General features: G+C 37.0%; 1 protein-coding gene across 4 annotated transcripts in view; it reads right to left on the bottom strand.

Moving 5' to 3' along the window:
* LOC122813046 (inward rectifier potassium channel 16-like) overlaps positions 1 to 20,090 on the bottom strand; it is a 1,081,538-nt gene that overhangs the window by 211,754 nt on the left and 849,694 nt on the right. The gene's annotated exons all lie outside the window — the stretch shown is intronic.

A 20,090-nucleotide genomic window follows, 5' to 3' on the forward strand; every position in this document is an offset into this window, starting at 1 on the left:
GGTGATCCAAGTCTGTGTGTGTGTGTAACTGTCTTCGTACTCCGCAGCTGTCGTTTAAAATTGTTTCAGGTTTTGGGTTATTAACATTTCGGGGGAAGGGCTTGTGAAGATTAAAACCATATAATTTATGCTGAGCTGCCACGACTGCTTTGTTGTCACGCCGAAAATGAAACAGATACTGAATGGTACTTCAGGCGTACAACATTATTTTCATTAAAGCTCAGGTAAGCCACACTGATTAACTGCCCGTTGTTTTGAACGACGGCATTCCACAAACGTGACTCCTCATAAGTCTGAAAACGTACATTATTTTGTAGAGAAAGAACTTCAAACTTTGTTATTCACGTTTTGGAATTTATCAAAGGAATGGTAAAGCAAATAGTGCAGGTACACCATTTTGCAAAGGTAAAACATTTACAGTTTGAAATAAGTTGCACGGTGTTCTATTCCGATTCAGTATCCAAAATTTCAAAGATGGCCATTTGCTGTTGTACTTGTAGCCAGAGATGGCTATGAACTTGAAACCCAGAAGTTGCATAGCTGTGGGGACTCGATTACTATTCATCTTCTGAGATGTGGAGATTTTACAACCACAACAAATGTTATCAGTGTTTTATTCACCACTTCTACATATAGCAAAACACCTACAGGTGCAATCCAGTTTTTACAAACAAATCATAATGAGCAGTCTGAAATGTAAATAAAGTACCCTCATTGTAATAGTCAGGGGCAAAAGTACATGGAACACAGATGTGTGTGTGTAAAATGCCCCAGGTGTACATGGTGGTGGGTAGAGAATAAGGCTTGAACCCTGTACCTTGGGCCCAAGTGGCAAGAGCCTGAATTCCCTACCCACCACCATTTGTAAAAATGCTGCAGGATTTTCACTCATACTTTTTCAGTTCCTCATAAAATCTGTGGTTTCTGCATTTGTGTCCTTGTTGTCTGACAGCTACATGTTCTCTGGTTTTATTCTTGGCTGTCTGGTGTGTTTCTCCCTGGGCCTCTGCTAAAAAATTAGCTTTTTTTTCAAAGTCAGACTTTCCTGGTTAACAAATGTTAAAAAAATGGAGACATTTCAATATCAGACTTCATATTCTTCAGAAAGTGTATGGTAACAAAAGACAAAAGCTTTTATTCTAGCAATTTTCTAAGTGTACAAGATGGATATTTGAAATGTATTCCTGTGTTTGGGACTGTATTCCCCCCATTATTGGCTTCATCCAGGTTTTGTGCTAGGGTTGAGAGTTATGGTAAGAACTGAATTCACTGAGTATGTTTGGGGGCTGTATTCACCCAGTATTGGCTTTGTTCAGGTAGTGTTTGGGACTGTATCCCCCCCCCATTATTGGCTTCATCCAGGGTTTGTGCTAGGGTTGAGAGTTATTATAAGAACTGAATTCACTGAATATGTTTGGGGGCTGTATTCACCCAGTATTGGCTTTGTTCAGGTATTTATTGGCTTCATCCAGGTTTTTTGCTAATGTTGAGAGCTATGGTAAGAACTGATTTCACTGAATATGTTTGGGGGCTATATTCCCTCATTACTGGCTTTGTCCAGGTGTTATTTGCTAAGAGGTTGAGAGCTATGGTGAGAACTGAATTCACTGAATGTTTGGTGGTTGTAGTCACCCATTATTGGCTTTTTTCAGGTCTTTTGTGCCAAGAGGTTGACAGCTGTGCTATGGTGAGAACTGAATTCACTAAATGGTAAAGTTTCAGTCTTCCTCTTTCACCAAACAGCTGATTTGGCATAGTGGTATGTTGCTTTGACTGTTTTGCACGGGGTCTCCTGGGTTCAAGATGTGGCAGTGAAATGTATGGTGGTAACGCAGCATTTTATTCTAGCAAATGTTTGAAACAACTACAGCTTATGTGCAAACACAATAGGTAGTGATGAAACAATGCTCTGCTAAAAATGCTTTAATGCTCCACATTGCTGAGCTGCAATCACTAGCTACCAGGATTTCACCCACTTCAGATCAAGCACGGTGCCGTTCAGTGCAACCTTCCCAAAACTAATTCAAGTCTGACCAGAATTATTTGGTGTGTGTATAAGAGGGAGGTAGCATACCCCTCAGCTGTCCAGATTTTTGCCCCATATTCCTCTTAAAAAGGATTGAAGTTGCTAAATAATGAGACATTTCAGTTTTAGATGTCATGTCATTTAGAAAAATGCATACTAACACAAATCCTGTTACTCTTGCAATTTTCTAAGTTTCTAAGAGCCATATTTATAATCTTTCCCTATTTATTTTAGGCTTTGTCAAGATTTCTTGCACTAAGGGTGAGGCCTTGAGGGGTGTGGTATGTTTGTAAGAGAGAGAAAATGAAATGCCCAAGTTAGAGTTAGCAGGTGGAATTTATTTTCAAGTGCATTTTCAAGGAACTGTGAGTTTTAAGGGAAGCTAAGTTCACTGCTGCTCATGCCAAATCTATTTACAATGTACAACTGTTTTGTTTAGCAAATGGTATCTCTATTGTGGTATAAAGTTTTAAAGCTATGTTAGTAGCACCACAAGTAGAATACTTGCATCTTAATGTAAAGGCTTGAGGTTCTATTCCTACAGCATATACATTTGTATGCTGATGTCCTCCTTTGGATGAGATGCCTAATAACTATGAACCTGTTTCAGCTTGTCATCCATTTTCTATTGCAATATACCAGCTTACCATTTTTAATTTAACATAGGCAATTTATTCTTTGACGGCAGCAGGCACTGAATTTGTAGATGAAACACTGAAATATACAGTTTTCTAGCAACAACATCTTCGTTAGTTTCAGATATCTTTAATGTGGAATTATTCAGATTACTTTTACTTCGGCAGCGACACTCAAACAAGTGTTGCTGTATAATACAAGGGATATAATTCAATTATATATTATAATTAATACAATCAGGTAAATCAAATAACTTTTGCATGGCCCTAACGGTTTGCAAGGAGCCTATTCCTTGAAAACAGTTCAAAGGTAAATAACCTGCCACTGGCCAGATGCATTTTCTTTGAATGTGGGTTTCAATGCTGTTTCATTGAATGTGAGTTTCAAAAGTAGAGAAGCTTTAATGCCAAGTCTGTTTTCATTGTAAGACTATTGCTTTGTTTAGGTTTAGTAAATGTCTCAGTGTTTGGGCTATAATGTCTGAAATAAAAGTTGTAAATTAAATCCAACTGCCTGTAATCATTGTAGAACTAAAGCATAAAACAGTATGCACACAGATTTGAACAGTGTCTACAGTAAATGGGGAGAAATAGCCAAGTAATGGGACACTGGAATGGCTGTGTGGGCGGGGCTTGGGGTGGGTGGACTTGGGCGGGGCTGTGTTGGCAGGGGGCGGGGTGAGCTATGTGGGTGGGGCTCTGGGTTTGCACCCCCCTGCAAAAAATCCTGTGGGCTCCCTTGGTCCCACATCTAGAAAAATGTTAATACACAATGGCCAGACCTGATCAGTGATTTGGAAACTGTCTACTTTGAGAATGGGGATGAGGGGCTATATTTGTGAGAACTAAGTCTAATATTTTAGTACCTCACAATGGGATTTGGACTAGATCACCCAAGTAGTTGACATTTGTGAAACCTAGGAAACTCTGTGCATACTTCTTCATGGTGGTGCAGGTTCCAGAATTAATGGTGGCATAGTTGAAGTTACAAAAAAAGCTCAGTGTTAGTCGTGGTGAGGGATGTCAACTTGTTAAGATATGCCTCATGGTCTGACTGTGTCATAGAGGGGTACAGTAGTTGGCTACAATGTAGCACCGGGCTTTGTTTACCATAAGAAGAATGAGCAGGAACTCTAAGTCATTGTCCTGCATTACAAATCTGGTGGTCAAATGGTTTCTTAGCAAAGCAGATATGACCTCACAAACTGCAACATCCAGTTCAGCGTTTGGTCTGATGGAGTGGTAGGGATTAACGCCTTGCACTGTGGAGATGTTTTTACTGTGACAAACTCTGTTTCAGCAGCTATGCATATATCAATACTTTCAAGGATTAGGAATGCCTGCAAGGAGTGCAACTTTTTGTTAGTCTTCTAACATCAAACAGTGCTACATTTATATAATTTTACTTGTTGTTAGCTATGTGGGTATTTGATGAGAATTACCTTGCCTATAAAAGGTACTATGCAGGAAAAAGTCTAAGCCAGTATATGGAAGCAATGAGGAGAGAGTTGCAGACTATCCATAGTAAAGTAGCTGGGGTTGTTAGCTATTTCATCCCAGGCTGACATATATTGTATCTGTCTACAATGACATGTTTAGTTAAGCCAATAATTAAAGTCAATTACCTTATGTTTGTATGCAGCAACATTCTTGGTGATGATATGATCTTGTCAATACTAGTTTTGCTCCCTTTCCAGATGCATATTCAGACAGCCTCATCATGTCCATCTTCATATCATACAGGGAGGTACATCTCAAGTCATTCACTCCCACATACACAATGGTAAGGTATGTATACCTGGGATGAAGTGACTTTAGGGCTTTAGTGACATTATATATCCTGGCACCTGAGAGTCTACTAATTGTTACCATGTCTTTGCTTCTCCTGATGAGTGCAACATCTGTGTGTCTAACTATGGAGTCACCTAGAACCAGGATATTATCACATGAACTAGCTTGCTCTTTTCCATTTATAGCAGTTATTATATTATTACAGATCATGTTACAAGTGGTTATATACATATTGTTAACACATGAATCTTCATTGACTCCAATAGAGCTTTGGAAGTTTGTATTTCAACTTCCAATGATTGCATCCTGAGCTTTTTGACAAAATCAAATTATATCATCAAATTTGAAACAAATGTTGATATCTCTCTAAAGAAATGTATGAATGGGAAACCATTCCGTACAGCCAAATCCTTACAGTGGTGGTGCTCATTAGATTTTTGGTCTTAAATTGGATTTTATAAGTCATAAATACAGTAATTATTAATTTTGTAAAAGTCTGTAAACAACTTATAATATCTCGGTAACCACACAAGGGACATATGCTGTTATCTGTGAGGTTTTATATGAGCTAAGCAGTTCTGTATATGCTATATGGTTGTTGAGATATTTAGAGAAATATGAAAATTAAGACAATATGGAGGAATAGTATATGAACATCAGATAGCATCTCTTGAGCAGCACCAGACAGAGGTGAAATATCAGTGTACCTCTGTTGGCTATCATGTAAGTTCTAAGATGAAATCTTTTAATGGCTAGTATGTAGCATGGTTATGGAATAATTCATGCAAATATGAATAAGCTATATTAAACACCAAGAGACACCAGGAGGATGCAACTACAGAGACACCTAATTGCATCACTAGGCTGTAATGAGTTAAGGGCTTCAGTGTGCCATTTATGTGGCAACTGTTAGTGTCTATATTTTCTCTAGTGTCAAAATTAGTTGTACACTGGATATGAGCATGATGTAAATTTTAGGGTTTAAGCTGATTCCTAGTCTTCAGAGTTCTAGAAGGCTTAGCTAAAGGTTCTTTAATGGTATCAGCATCAGAAGGCTTAAAGTCAGTAACCTATGAATGTTGCATAGGTAAAAGTTGGGGTATGACAGTGTTGAGCTCACTTCATGTAGCTGACTGAGTGAGGGGCATAGCCAGTCGAGATTAGTATATATACATCTCACAGCTAGACTCCAGGTTTAGTAGAAGTTCATTATCAAGGAAGTTCATACATTGCCTCAGGATTCAAAATGCTGTAAGACTGGCAACGTATTTCTTATTCTCAATGTAAAACTAGTGATGCTAGATTTAAATAAAATAAAGATCTTAAGATGAACCTGAGAAATATTACTGTCTGGAAATTTGTTGGACTTGTTATATGCTCAGCTTTCACCTGCAGTGCACAGTATAATGGGTACTCAGCCTGTGCAGATTAGTGCAGCTATGAGCATTATCGGTGCAGACAAAGCAGAAATGTAATAAACTCACTGATGCTATAAGGCCGTACCCTTCCTTTAGCACAAGAAGATAGCATTATTCCTACGCATGCTACCTGCTATGAAAATACTACTACCTCACCTTTGTGCTGAGTGTATCACTGCATAGTAAATCCAACAGAAGAAAACTAAAGAACTAGGTGTAATCTGATGCCCAAGTGCTGTAGATCAATGAAATACTGCATCAAGCAATTTAACTCTCACTTAGATGACTGATAACTGATTTTAAGATGGCTGCCACCATGGCTAAGCACATTTACTCAAGGCAGTGATTTCAATGGAAAACAGTATTAAACAGTATTAAACAAAAGAGAACAACTCAGAATGTCTAATGTGAAACCAACAATATCAAGAAAGTTTGCATTTGCTTAAACTGACTAAAATGGTATAAAAAGTAGTACAGGCAATGCAAAAACAGCTCCAAATTATACATATATGTGGATTGTTTGATGGACTGTAGAAAACATGGTAAAAAAATACTCCAGATGCCTATAGCAGTATAAAATAGTAACAGGCAATGCAAAACAGCTAAAGTTAATAGAAGCTCTCATGCATTTGAAACACAGCCACACAATTTGTGTAATTACTGAGACATGAGTCCAGTTGGAACTGTGGTGACATCTCCATATTTGTTAAAGACCATATCTCCCCCATATAGGTTTTGAGAAGTCCACAGATGGAAGTTATAAAACTCCAGATCACTCTACACAAGAAGAACTGTCAGCTTATGGCCTGATACAGGATACCTTCCGTGTCCCTGAAAATTAGGTAAGTTTCCTAAATGAACTCGTTGAACTTTGTTTGAAAAGGAATTCCACTATATTTGGAGTCTTCCACTACCCCTCAAAAACTGCATGACCTTTACCTTTAATTTAGGGTATATGCAGAAGTTCTTAGATCTAATTGACAAAAGATCCCCGAATCAGATAATTACCAAACCCACTAGAAGACATAAAATATTCTCAGTCTGGTTCTTACATATACAAATAAAGCAATTTTATGCACACTTCCAATGACATTTCCTTCCTTATTCAGACCAAATATTACCGATTTTAACATTCAAAATCCCCGGAGCTCCTACATTTAATGTCTCAGAATTCAAGGATTTCAAATTTACAAACCTCATCAAATTCTAAGACACTGTTTGAAAATTCACTCATGGTAGCATCAGTTATAATGATGGCTCAGGATATTGGTTCTTGATGAACGTCTATGCACACTTAAATAAATGCATAGAGCAAGCAGTCCCAATAAGAGCAAATTATAATGGGAAATTCAAAAGCAAACATTACTTGGTGTTCCTCAAACATACAATTAAGAAAAAAATCCTTAAATATATTCAGCAGATACAAAAACGTTCATATCAAGAATAGTTTCAGAAATCTTACTAAAATTTCAAAAAAAATATATAATTAGGTCTGCTGAAGTAACCCATAAAAATAAGTAAGCATCTGAAACTAAGGATGGTTATAAATCTTTCTTTATCTATGTCAGAGAACTAAGGACTAGTACCCAATATTACCCTTAACTTATTTAAAATGGCACAATACATTTGACCCAACAGTCAATGACATTATACTAGCAAACAAGTACTAATTTTACTCACGAGCCTTCTTTAATAAGTCTGCATATCCCTGAATCTCTTAAACTCTATTCTCATAAAGGAAAATATACTCAAGACACTTTCTCTAAGACCAAAAATACTTCTTCTTCTTCTGGGCCTGACAATAAACTGAGTCATTTAATAAATGATACTAAGCATAGTCTGGCAGAGCAACTCCTGAAAATGTTTAATCTAAGTTTAGCTGCAGGTTTTGTAACTGAAGTATGGTACACTGCAGTAGTACTGTTACTCCATAAGGCAGGCCCTGTAACAGCAGGTTTTATAAATGAAGTGTGGTATACTGCAGTGGTAATGTTATGCCATAGGCAGGCCCTGCAGCTGCAGGTTTTGCAACTGATACTGGCACCGATTGATATGTCTCACTTGTAAAGCCATAGACATTATTATAACTGACATTATAAACTATGATATTAAAAATCTCATTAGACTTAACCCACTGCAACTTGGCTTCATCAAGGGATGTTCTTGCATAATGAATTTAGTTAACTGGATTATACAGATTGTTGACAGTTGCCATGATTTTGTCAATGTTTATCTTCAATAAGCCAAGCTGTTTGACAACATATCCTATGCTTAAATTGTAAGTAAGCTTAACAATTTAAAAAACTGATTCCTGTGCATTGTGATTAATAGCAAATGGGCCAACAAAAAGAACCCACACAGTGTGAGTGGCCAAATGCATACTCAGAAAGCATAATGGTAGACAGTGGTGCCCCCAGGTCTCAGTGTCAGGACTCCTCCTTTTTAGCATCTACTATTCTGATCTCCAGATTGATCTCCAGACTGAGGACCAACACCTCTGTTTAGCTAAGTTTGCAGTGACTACAAACAGGGACTTAATGTCAAGTTCTGTTCGGATACCCTACACCTTCAGCAAGAACTAGCTCATGCAAATAACCGGTATCCTAAAAGTAGTCTCAAATTAATTGCAGAAAAAGTGCGACATTGCCACATCTGGTTGACAATCCTTCTGCTCAGCACACAATATACATAGTACAAAGCTTCAAAATGAAAATGTTTTTAGGGATCTTGGTTTATGACTTGATAATTATCTCTCTTTCAATCATCATGTAACAGCAGTATTTTGAAAGTCATTCTACTTAGATTAGAAAATTACAAAGGGAATATCAACCAGCTATAAGATCATTTATTTAGTGGCATCATTTGTTTACTGGGAAAATCTAACTGATCAACACCCATTTTCAGCAGAGGGCAGAAGAGAAAAGTTCAATTATACAGACATTATGGACGTCATTTGCATTGTTTCAAAATTAACTGTCAGTTTCATTTACAAGCAACATCTTCATTAGTCAGACATCCTTAACATGAGTTACATCAGTAAACAGTTTTGGTTAAAAGTAAAAATTAGATGGATTAAATATGAATAATTGTTTTTTTCCCTCTAAACACAGGGAGGTATATGCATTGCAATGTCATCAGTATGCTTAGATTGTCAGGTTTTATGTAACAAACTCCCATCAGAATATCTAAAATAGCTGCTGATTAGAAGAATAAAGCCCTGACTATGGCCAGGTGACCCTGGTTCAATTAGTGGACTGGGCATCTGACAGATCTGCAAGGGAAGGCTGGAAGTTACTATCCTGGGGCAGGTGGGTCATTCAATGGGCATCTATAGTGTCAAGCCCTAGAGGAGGTTGGAGATGGCACCAGTTAGGTGTGCCTACATGGAGGGATTAAGGGTGAATACAAGGCTGAGCTGCTGCAGAAGGCAGGGCAAAACACTGCACATCTCTGTTATATGCCCATTCTCAGGCTATAACCGTGAATCAACATGAGAAAGGGGGGAAGAGTAGCTAGGACATAAATAAAAATCCTCCTCCAGTCCTCCTATGGACTGATCCACAGATGAGCTGAGTCCCAAGTTACCTCATTCCATAACTGACCCCAGAATATCCACCAGGTTGAAAGTCTGGGGGTAGAGGTCAGCAGCTGGTAGACCTGGTGCAGACAGGTGCCAGGGTTCCAGGCAGGTAAGAATGAAGAGTGGTAGAGGAGAAGCAAAATAAAAATAGCTATTCATCATATCTTTACTTTCCCCTCTGTACTGGGAAATAGATTTATACATGAATAATATGTTCCTGTCATCTGAAACATTCCTATATTATTCCATTACACAAACTAAGTTCATCAGTTATATTCCCATAGTTACCCTCTCCCCACTTTCAAAAATCCTTGAAAAGTGTATACACACAACTCATACAATATCTTAGCTCCATTAACCTTTTGGGTTGCCACCTTTTAAGCAGGCCAAAGTGGGGCATGGGGGTGTGGCCAACATGACAATGGCCACACCCTCTATCATGGCATCACCACAGAAGTGGTGAAGGAGATATAGTTATGGGTACAACAGCTGGCTGGCTGCTGAAGTGGCTAGCTGGCTGGCTGGCTGCTGGAGTGACTAACTTGCTAGCTAGCTGACTGGCTGCCGGAGTGGCTATCTGGCTGACTGGCTGCTGGAATGACTAGTGGGCTGACTGGCTGGCTGCTGGAGTGGCTAGCTGGCTGGCTGCTGGAGTGCCTAGCTGGTTGGTTGAAGTGGCTAGCTGGATGGATTAATGACTGGATGAATGGATGGGTGGATTGCTGGATGATGGATGACTGGCTGGATGGCTGGATAGCTAGCCAGATGGCTGGCTGGATAGCTAGCCAGATGGCTGGCTGGATGGCTGGCTGGATGGCTGGATGAATGGACTGATGGCTGGATGGTTGGATGTCTTGGCTGTTAGGGGGGGGTAAAACTCAGTCTTTCTTTTCTTTAGCAGCTGTAGAAGCACTAAAAGCACATGGGGTGATGACATTACGATTAGGAGTGCTTTTGCGAAGTAAATAGTAGAGTGAGTGCTTAACAGCATTCACACTAAAAAAGGGGGGTTATTGCAAAAGTAAACCGGATAAGTGCATATTTAACTGCATTTTGGAACCTAGTATGGATATATAAATAAATAGGCTCGTCATCCATCTATGTTTAAGAAAGTACAGTAAACTGTTTATTTGAATGACGCAAAATAGAAATTATTTTTTGATTGATTTTTGACAGCATACAAGAACGATTATGTATTCACATGATTGATGGTATTATATCTATCTTTCATTTGAAAGGACCTAGCTATACTACAGGATAGACTTCGAGGGATATTTAAATGTGTGTAATATGACTCAATCCATGAATGTGTAAGTAATGATGTATTGACTTGAATGATTTGGGTTTTGGAGTCGAGCCAGTGCTTGACCATATAATTAGGTATAACAAGTAGGAAATGTTATGTCACGATGATATACATTTATTATTGTGTGATGATCTATATATAGCAAAAACAACTAGATAGCTAGTAGATTTATAGATACACAATATAATTTATGCTGCTAAGGATGAGATATGTATATATTTTAAAGTGGAACGTGCATGCAATTTTATTATGTGATAAATTTTGAGTATTATAATGTGGATTTTATTTATGTAAGAGCAACAAATACTTAATTTATTGCTGTTTTAATTTGTTTATGATGTCAAGCAACTGGGGCGGCATTTTGTGCTGAATTGATTTACTACAACAAACATTGGAATTTAATTAGGGGGAGGTGTTATGTATAAATGGAAATGTTTAGCAGTTTATGCACTTATACTTTTAAATGGTGTGATGAAGCCACATTTTGTGGTGAAAGCACTTACCTATCTGAAGACAAATGTGATTTTATTTTATTTTATTGAATGGTGATACAAGTCATGCTTCAGTTTGCCATTGCTGTTTTCTGCTGTTTTGCCTACATTTTACAACAGGGACTGTTTGCCTACTGGGGAACATTCTTTCTTGGATTAGTATTAATATTCATTTTTCTGCAATAGTTTCACAGTTTTTTTTATTGTTGTTGTTATTGTTATTGCCAAACTTAAGTGTTCTCATAATTATGATAGACAGCCAGTGAAAACGTGATAGGGAAATGGATGTCTAGTGAATCAAATAGTAATATTTCTTATGATAAACACAAGTGTTCTCTGATATATAAAGTAGTGGGCACATACAACTAATTAAAATTATGGAAAATATTTCTGGGAATATGAGTGTTAGTAATAGTGCTTTAACTTGTTTGCCAGAACATATTCACAAACCGAGGAAAAGATCATATGTTGAAGTAATAAATGACAGTCTGCCCACTGGTCGATGGTGATATAATAAGAATTGTTATTTCAGCTGGCAAAATAATTTAAAAGGAAAGTGGTGGAAGGACACATATTACATAAGAATGTATAAATTAATAATAACAACATTAGCATTTTGAATATTTCTAGTATTCTATTATTGCCTTCAGAACTAAGGTTAGCGACCTGTGGTTTGAATTTTATCATTTCTAATACGGATGATATATCTTCCTTGATGTTGGATTTACGTAACCTTCCTATAATATTGCATTTGATAATGATGTTGACTAGTAAAGAAAGGAAAGCTTGTAGTATCTAACTGGCCCAACATCAAGTCTGCTTTTACATCTAACCACTCAATGTTTTAGACCATATGTGCATCTCTGTTCAGGAATTTAATGAGCAGGGTAAGACATTTTAGTAATTATAATAAGAAAGAGGAGAAGCACTGGCCAATCTCTGAAATCTCTGAACTACATACGACATTGTCATTACAAAGAATGATGAATGAGGTGTCACAGTTATAGATAAGAAGTTTTATGATAGTGCCTTAATGGCCTTACTAAATAGCAAGGAAACATGCAAAACAGACACGAATTACTAAGTTTCTGAAGTATTCTGATTTGTTGTAAAACTTAGTTTATAATATGGTGAACTCAGAAGCACTCAATAAGTATTTTTAATTAACTTCATTCAAATAACTGATATTTTATGGCACCATTAACGCATATAAACTATGTATATTTCACCTATGAAAGCAACAGTGGCTGGAGAAGGTTATTTCACAGAACCTTTATCTAACGTTTTATATTACAAAAAAGAATCTTGAGCAAGCAAGTCTAGCAGCTAGATTTATTTTGGACATAGGAAATGTCCACACTCATTAGGCCAGACAGAAATACAGGAGAATGATATTTTATGACTGTTGACATCAACATCACATACAGCTGCATTCATTAAAACCAAAGTTTAGAAGAGATATGCTGGTTATTGTGCACGTTTTTACATGTCCAGATCATTTTATAAAAGTGTTGTTTACATTAATAGAATCCATTTTACAGAATAACATAGTTTTATGTGGAGCTGAATATCATTTGCAAATCAGACAACATGGCTACCCCAATGGCTCCATGTTATGTTGTGCTTGTCCTTACTTTAAGGAAATCCAGGGGTTATTCTTAAAATATTTTTGACTCAATGCAGTTCATGGATTTCATTGATGGCATACAGGATGATCACTTAAGCAACAGCTAGTGGTCTTGTAAAACAGCTATAAAACATTTAGGCACCTATAAATGAGGAAGTAGCTGTAGCTTTAAGATAAATTTGTTTCTTGTCTATGTGTTTGCATAAGTAAAATTGCAAGCTGTCTGGCAAACTGTATTTTAAAAATGTGGTAGTAAACAATATGTTAGAGTGCAAGAGAAAGGAACAGTTGATACACATAGTTAGAAACATTACATATGTAGGTTTAAGAACTAAAGTAATGAATAATAAAAATATAAGACTAGCAGTTAATGTCTCCTGCAGTCTTTTGTTTAATAAGGACTTTAGAATGTGGAAAATATTATATAAAAAACTAATCTCACTGTTTTATTCTAGTGATGTTATGGGTGTAAGCCAGGACGTAGCCACTGATAAAGGATACAGAATGGACACTGTGTTGTAATTTGGTCAGCTAATTAAGCTTATAGAAAACATAATCAAAAAAGAAATGAGATGTGCTCTTATCCCACAAGGACAACAGAATCACATTTTCTGTGCAACTTCAAACACTTATAAAAGAAGTAAGAATATTAGAAAGTAAATTGTAGAAGTGCAGACGCCTTCCCATGTGGCCTTTCTTCATCTCTTCTCAGGTGGGATGCATTATTACTAGAATGTTAGTGAAACTAATGTGTCTATTCAAGTGAGAAGCTTTATTTGAGTGATTTTGCAACCTACTGAACCACAGGTTAAGTTTGACTAGCTTCATATGCATATGAAATGCCTTATGTTGGAAAAACTGAAAAATGTTTACATATTTACATTAGAAATAATCTGTCAGAGGACTTGCAATATGGCTGAACACTAACTAACAGCTTAATTTCAGCTGTGCTTCAGTGTGAAAACAGAAAAGAGAGCAAGTGAATTTGTCTTTTTGGGTAAATTTCAGTTTCTGGCTAGAAATTGCACTGCCTGGTTGCAAGCAAAGAAGAAGTTTACATACCGTGAAAAAAAAAATCAACCACAAAAGGTAAGGAGAAAACATTGACCTGGAAGGATCCTGCAGCTGTTCAGTAAAAATGAGTTCAAGCTCCAGTTTTGGTGCAGGACCTGACTTCCAGTAACCTAGAGGAAAAATTATGTCAGATGTCCTCACAGCTGATTACAATAACTGAAACACTGAAGGGGTATATCAACTCAATAACAAAAGACAGGAAAAATTGAAGACGCTTTAGGCAGATACTCAGATGAGATAATAAATCTGCAAAAATCAGAAGTCAAAGGGAAGAAAAGGCTGTCTGAGTAAGATACTTCTCAAGAAGAGACGTTTCAAAAATGGCAGAATTAGAGAACAGAGGATATAAGGAATACCTGAGATTTTCTGCTGTACCACAGAGACTAGAAGGAACAAATTCTAATACTTTTATGAAAGCACTAATAAGCAACTAGACTGACAATGAGAAGACAGCCAAGACATCTAATATTAAAGAAACAAGAATTGAATTTGACAAAAATTTGTCCGAAGGATAAAGTGCTAAAAGTTGGAGACATCTGGGTGTTTATGGAAAATGATTACTGACTGTGCACCATGCAGAAGATGAATACATTTATTCAGGGAATGCTAAGAAACAGGTATAAGATTCAAGCTGCTGTAACCAGCTATCTTCAGAATATTTTTTTCCTGGAGGGTCAAAGTCATATTTTGATGCAGAACATGCTAAGAAGGAAATGCAAAAGTTTGTCCAACAAAAAGTGAGCAGGCAAACAAAAGGGAATTCTTCTTCTTATTCTTCTGATAATAAAGTTCATAGAGACTATGCCAGTGAAACCTTTCCCATTGTTCCAAAGGGAAATGCTTGAGAGACAGACGTTATTTATTTTACATTTGTTGACTGGTTTGTCCACCTTAGCTGATAGCCCTTTTTCAGTGGAGGCTCAGAGAGAAAAGCCCCACACAATTACAATAAAATTGTGCATGAACATAGTATTATAAACAAAACATTAACATTTTCAAGTTGGTACAGTAAAGGCACAAACATTAAATACAGAGTTTAAGTTGATCTTTAACTTATGTGCAGAAACAGATTGCAGAGTTTGCAAGTACGGCCAATGTAGGTACAGTTAGTGAGGAACATAAATGTACTATAGTAGCAGAAATATTTTTAAGATTGAACAATGGGTTATTACCTAGATAAGATGACTAAAAGAGGATCATAAATGTAGTATATAAGTAGAAATCTTTTTAAAAAGTGCACAATGGGTTATTAGCTTGATAAGATGAACTGAGAGAGCTGACACAATCCAGAAATTAAACTAAAGAGGGCAGACAGTAAGCTATGTAGGAGAGGAGACAGTTTATGGAGGCTGAGTATAGTGGCATGTCCATTAACGTTTTAAGTAGTCTTTGGTGGTAGATTTAAATTCTTTATGTTGTTTGAGTGTTCTAATATCCAATTGGAGTTTGTTCCAAGAAATGGTAGGGTAGTAGCTGTAGAGGTTTTGAACAATTTTGCTGTTAGGTTTATAGATTTGTAGTAAGTCTTAATCTGAGATACGGAGAGTCCTAGAAAGAGTGTAGATGGAGATTAGAGGATACAAGTTGGAACAGAAAGATGGTTGTTACAGGTTGGTACAGACAGAGTGGATAACCTAAACTGAGAGAGGAGTAGCTGGTGTGGGAATTCCAGCCAGTGTTTTAAAGAGAGGCAGTGATGTGATCTATAGCTTTGACTCAGAGCAAATCTGGCCACTTTGTTACAGGTAGATTCAAGCTTAGTTAGGAGATAGGTTTGGAGGTTGATGAGGATTTGAGAGCTATTCAATAGGCGTGGTAGGAGATAGGCATGAGAGAGGGAGACTTTAGCTTTGTTTGATAGGAACTTTTTATTTCTGTATAAGAGGCCGAGTCTTTGATGGGTTTTCATAATACAATTGTTAACATGCAAATCAAACTTAATCTGGTCATCTATCATGATCCCTAGGAGTTTTGTATTGGGTTCTGTTATGATAAGAGTTTTATTTAGAGAATGGAAAAGCAAAAGTAGATTTAAGGTGGTTTAGATTTTTGGGAAGAAAAAGTAAATGTTTGTTTTTTTAGGATTCAGAATTAGCTAGTTGTTAGAGAGCCAGGTTTCAATAGAGTTGAAGGATTTCTGAGTAATTGATTTTAAGTCAGAGAGGGTGCCTGCAACTGTGATGACTATAGCGTCATTAGCATATTATACAAGGGAGTGACTGAGGGCAGGAGGTATAGAGTAGATTTGTAAAGATATTGAGGAGTAGTGGACCAAGAATAGATTATTGGGTAACACCCATTTTGATAGGGAGAGGAGGGGAGAGAGCAGATAGCAATTTTACCAGTTGTAATCAATCTGCAAGATAGCTAGTCAACCAGCCAATGGTACAGGTGGAGAAGTTAAGGTTAGTAAGTTTGTCCAGAAGAAAGGAGCGAGAGACTGTATAAAATGCTTTAGAGAGATCTGGGGATAAGCATGATACTAGTTTATTATTATCTCTGGCCAGTGAAATAGTGTTGATAAAGGATAGGAGAGCTGTAGTGGGGCTATGGTTGGGACGAAAGCCATGTTGTATTGGAGTGAGAAGATTTTCTTGAAGTAAGTGTTCCATGATTTGCTTATGCGTGCATTTTTCCAGTAGTTTTGAGAGAGATGACAGGATAGCAATGGGTCTAAAGTTAGAGATTTCTATGGAGATGTCACCCTTATGTATAGGAAGAATATAGAATTATTTTTGGATAGAGGGAACTTAAGCACGGGAGTTGCCTAGAAGAGCCAGGACTAATTTGGACTTGAACCAGAGACTGGACTTGAATGCCAGAGATCAACAGGAAGAAAACCAGCAATTTGGAAATTAATGAATATGTGTGGGATTACAAAGCATCAGTCACATTTGTGAAATATGTTGGAACAAGAAAACCTGGAATTATTAGACTTTTTTGACTTTATTAAACTTGTAAGGGACACCAAAGCATATGCCTTACTTCATGTCATTAATGTCTGGAAGAACATTAAGGGGAGAGGAAGACGAAAAAAAGAGATAACTAAGTGAAACACTTCTTTCTGTTAATATATTTTTTTTTAAATACAACACATACTGCATGTTATATAGTAAACTTTTTCAGTGCAATATGAGATGCTTGCAGTTGAAGGCAACTGTATCTGGCTCTAATATTTCTATAGAGACGAGCTGATACAGTTAATAAACATAGAATGTTTATTTCTTTCAATGGCTAAAACATATTATTTTCTGAAAGTAATTTTCTATATCTGGGGAGGAATAAAGATAAGACAAAAACAGAGAACACTTAGTGTAAGTAGAAGCACAGGCTGTACCATGTGTCTTAGCATGGATAATCTTCATTATAGGTCAATTCAAGCCTGTGAGTGTAGCTGTCAGTCTGGGACATTTGTTCCTATTAGGAAGGTTAAGCTTAATTATTTGAAGATGTACATAGTTTTCTGTATTAAGTTAATAGGGGATTGTGGTGTTCTGGGGGTATATTTGTTTGGTTGGTTGTTTTTTGAGGGTTTTCTTTAAAACAAAAAGTCTTGTAAGATGTGACATAGGTTCAAATGAATATGATAAGAAACAACTGCATAAAAGATCAACCTGCCAAACATTAGTGTATGCATGGAACACATAAGCTGAAATTAGACATTTGAATAATTTGAATGAAAGGCTGTTATATATAACAGTAGGAATTATAACTTCTTATCATAATGGCAGTACTTTGCATATTATCTTTAAATGTGACTGGTCTTATAGGTTTATACAAAAAAGAAAGGGTACTGCATTGTATTAAAAATTCAGAGTGCAAATAACTATGTGACAGGAGACACATTTTAAAGAAAAGAGCATGTGAATTTGATAAAGGAAGGATGTCAGGATGGTCATTCAACAGGATATCTGGGACAAAGGAAAAGGGGAGTAATTATATTAATTGTGAGAGGAGCTCCAATAAAGATAGATGAAGAAAAAAATAATAATAATTGTAGATTTGTAGTGCTAAGGGGCTACTGGCAAGGGAGGAGGATTACACTGGCATATATATTTCTATTCCACCTAAAACTGTTATAATTATAATGGAGCTTAAGAAAATTCTGGGAGAAATAATCAGCTTTCAGCAAGGAATATTACTCATAGGTAAGGACTAGAATTTGATTTGCAACAGTGAGCATGCATCTGAGGGCTTAGAAGAGAAATATAACAACAGAGGTTAGATTTTTGAAGAAATATATGTAAATATATTATATGGAAGACGTGAATTCAGTAGTAGGAGCTCAAACAGAATTTACATATTATTCCCCAGGGGACAAAAACTGGGCTAGGCTAAATGTAGTTTGGATCCAGACATATTTGACCAAGGGACCTAGAGGGGGCAAAATTAGTATTGGGGATAATATAAAAGGAATAACAGGTCAAAATAGGAGTTGAGTCAGAGGACATGAATAGGGAGCTGAGTAGGATGTGGAGGCAAGGTTTATGGTATGGAACAGGCTGGGAGGAAGTGAGATCAATGAGGGTGGGACTGATTAGGTTAAAGGGTAGAGGGTAGGTTAGCACAGTCTTTTTTGTTGAACATCTCCACCAAGTGGTAGGCCTATTTTAAACTGGAAGAAGGTAAGATTGTGCAATATTACTGAGGGGGTGAGAATGATTTAGGAGGAAAGAGTGAATTAATTAATTTATTTTTCCCTAAGAGGTGGCTGGATGTAATTGTGTGGTGTTTTCAAAGAGGTGGCAAAATGCTTCAGGTTTTTTACCTGACAGATATAGTTGTAGGGTTGGTTTTGGCCTCAGAATAATTGCAGGGCATGTAATAATATGCAAATGAATTACTGAATGTTTGCCTGTGAAAGTGTTGAACCAAAGGTTTTCACGGCAGATCAAAAAGGTTGTATAATGTGCATCAACAGTATATGTTGGCCACTTATATGGCATTGCCTGAGAATGGGTAGTGTCACAGGCATTTTTTGCTGAGCTGCAAGTGTGGATTCTACATTGGTTGCTGGGAAGGGGCAGTGTTTTGCTGCATTTGTGGTAGGGCTGTGTTGTCATCAGGTAGCTTAAACTGCTCAAGGTTGGTTGAGGTCTGGGTGACCTCATTTTGATACTGTCTATGGAGTAGTAAAAATAAATAAATAAAAACCTAAATAAAAGGGAGAAGTTTTTTGGAGAATGTACAGAGGTGCAACAAGGTCACCACATGATGGGAGTTTCCCACAGTTGGTTTTCTTGGTCAGGTACCTTTCAGTGCAAGTAGAGTGCCCCCCTTTCAATTCTAAGGCTGGCGCCAATTTGCAGGGAAGTGGTGGTTCAGTGGTAACCAAAATAAAACTACACAGAGTATATTGAGGTTGTGGGCATCCTTAACGGTTAAGACAGGGCATGCAGTCCCAATGCATGCGCACAAGGTACACGTGTGCATCACTGGGTTTTTGTAGAGTATACTGCAAAAACCATGTTTAAAATTTGACTACTATGTTTCGGTCTCATTTTACTCATCATGTATTTTATTGTAAAGTACCATTAATTTTTTATGTCATCTTAAAAGATATAAAAAAAAAAAAAAAAAAAAGCAGAGGAGGAAAGCAAAACTACATCAAGGTATATCAAGCATTGATGTGTGAGAGCAAATTCATGCAGGGGATCTGAGGTTGTTAGCTAGATATTTTAGACACAAGTAAAGGAAAAAAAAGTGGTTTTCAATGCTGATTATTCATGCATTAACCTATGTTTCGGCCTGGTCCCTCTTTATTGAGTAATTCTGAAGCTTCAGTTTTGTACAGTAATTCTTGACAGAATTACAAAAAAAAAACATCTAAGAGGAAAGTAGAATCATATTTTCCCTGGTAAATCTGACTTTTGATGTTTATTTCTCAAATGCATTTTTTTCCCTGATGATTTTTCATCCTTTGTCATCTGTTTTTCCTACTTTTTGTATCTGCTTTGGGCGGATATGCATTGTGGCACAATGTAATTTTTGTCAAGGGTTGTTGTGGGGGAAGCAAGAGCTGTTGGTACAGGGCAGTTGGCCCATGGCCTTGTTTTGGTGGGCTCATTACAAGGAGGGTCCAGCTTGTCTGTTCCCTTGGGCACAGCTGGGTATTTTTCTTGAGTGGAGAGGGTTTCTCCAT

Source organism: Protopterus annectens, chromosome 10.part0 (assembly GCF_019279795.1).
Source record: "Protopterus annectens isolate FY-2018-M chromosome 10.part0, PAN1.0, whole genome shotgun sequence".
Taxonomy (NCBI): Eukaryota; Metazoa; Chordata; order Ceratodontiformes; family Protopteridae; genus Protopterus; species Protopterus annectens.